Source organism: Pseudophryne corroboree, chromosome 6 (assembly GCF_028390025.1).
Source record: "Pseudophryne corroboree isolate aPseCor3 chromosome 6, aPseCor3.hap2, whole genome shotgun sequence".
NCBI classification, from domain to species: domain Eukaryota; kingdom Metazoa; phylum Chordata; class Amphibia; order Anura; family Myobatrachidae; genus Pseudophryne; species Pseudophryne corroboree.
The window spans coordinates 139,994,862-139,996,901 of NC_086449.1; the positions used below are offsets into that span (position 1 = coordinate 139,994,862).

The following is a 2,040-nucleotide window of genomic DNA, read 5'->3' on the forward strand; positions in this document are numbered from 1 at the left end:
TAGGCCCAAGAACAGACTAATTAAAAACCGTGGACCAAAAAGAAACAGAAAATCTCAGAAGCGGAAGCATTCCACCTGACAGCCCACCAGGGCCCCCTGGAATGCCCAGAACAAGCAGTCAGAACAAGGGAAAAACAGACTAGCAATGATATTGACAGAGAAGCGTCAGCAGAAGGGGGATGACTGAGGAGACGACCAGCTCCGGCCGGGGGAATGAAAAAGCACAACTAAGAAATCTGATGTGCACATAGAAACAGGACGAGAGACACACAAAGAGGGTTAACCATGTCCAGAGACTGTGAACATGCATACAGTAGTCAGCCGACAAACAGAAAACACACTGGTTGAGAAAAGTGGAAGGCAGGAGCCAGTAGTGGCCAACTGCCATAAGCGTGTGAATCTCAACCTGACGCTTGAGGAAGAGATAGTGACAGAACAGAGCACCAAACCCTGACACCTACTATACCTCTCACAAAAGATCTGTCTATCAGGACCATTGTGGAGAACCATCAAGACTAGGGAGTCCAACACAAAATAAGCATTGTGTACCAGTCCTGGAAATACTGCAATACCAGGTCAAGGTGAGGAGTGGAAAGAGAAAGCCTTTCTTCCATCTTTCTATTTTAAAATTCCCCTAAATAAATGGGCCCCAGAGTGGAGGAGTATGAGATAGTAAAACTGATAAGAACAGATACTACACCCGATCTTAGACAAAGGACCAAGAATTGATGGGCTGGTTACAAGTGTATGAGCTAACATAGTCAAAGACCAGCATATTACTCCCTCCTGGACTGACCTGAATCAGAAGGAATAGAAAGCTGCTGTGCTGCAGGAACCATGACCTCAACAGGCATCCTGGAATGAAAATGCTCCCGCTGTTATGGTAACAACCACAGGCTGACTGCAATAAGATACTGAAAAATCCAGTACCAAGCTCAGGAATCAAACTGGAGCTTGAAAAAATAAGAATTTACTCACCGGTAATTCTATTTCTCGTAGTCCGTAGTGGATGCTGGGGACTCCGTAAGGACCATGGGGAATAGACGGGCTCCGCAGGAGACTGGGCACTCTAAAGAAAGATTCAGGTTATCTGATGTGCACTGGCTCCTCCCCCTATGACCCGCCTCCAAGCCTCAGTTAGGAACTGTGCCCGGAAGAGCTGACACAATAAGGAAGGATTTTTGAATCCCGGGTAAGACTCATACCAGCCACACCAATCACACCATATAACTCGTGATAGGAACCCCGGTTAACAGTATGATAACAATGGAGCCTCTGAACAGATGGCTCACAATAACAACCCGATTATAGTAACAATAACTATTTACAAGTATTGCAGACAATCCGCACTTGGGATGGGCGCCCAGCATCCACTACGGACTACGAGAAATAGAATTACCGGTGAGTAAATTCTTATTTTCTCTGACGTCCTAGTGGATGCTGGGGACTCCGTAAGGACCATTGGGATTACACCAAAGCTCCCAAACGGGCGGGAGAGTGCGGATGACTCTGCAGCACCGAATGAGAGAACTCCAGGTCCTCCTCAGCCAGGGTATCAAATTTGTAGAATTTTGCAAACGTGTTTGCCCCTGACCAAGTAGCAGCTCGGCAAAGTTGTAAAGCCGAGACCCCTCGGGCAGCCGCCCAAGATGAGCCCACCTTCCTTGTGGAATGGGCTTTTACTGATTTAGGCTGCGGTAATCCCACCGCAGAATGCGCCAGCTGAATAGTGCTACAAATCCAGCGCGCGATAGACTGCTTAGAAGCAGGAGCCCCCAGCTTGTTGGGTGCATACAGGATAAATAGCGAGTCAGTCTTCCTGACTCCAGCCGTCCTGGAAACATACATTTTCAGGGCCCTGACTACGTCCAGTAACTTGGAATCCTCCAAGTCCCTAGTAGCCGCAGGCACCACAATAGGTTGGTTCAAGTGAAAAGCTGAGACCACCTTCGGGAGAAACTGAGGACGAGTCCTCAACTCTGCCCTATCCATATGGAAAATCAGATAAGGACTTTTACAAAACAAAGCCGCCAATTCTGA

General features: G+C 47.7%; 1 non-coding gene across 1 annotated transcript; it reads right to left on the bottom strand.

The window, feature by feature from the left end:
* Positions 1 to 540: 540 nt before the first annotated feature.
* LOC134938184 (U2 spliceosomal RNA) lies at positions 541 to 730 on the bottom strand. The gene has a single exon (XR_010180800.1). It is a non-coding gene; the product is annotated as a U2 spliceosomal RNA (small nuclear RNA).
* Positions 731 to 2,040: the final 1,310 nt, after the last annotated feature.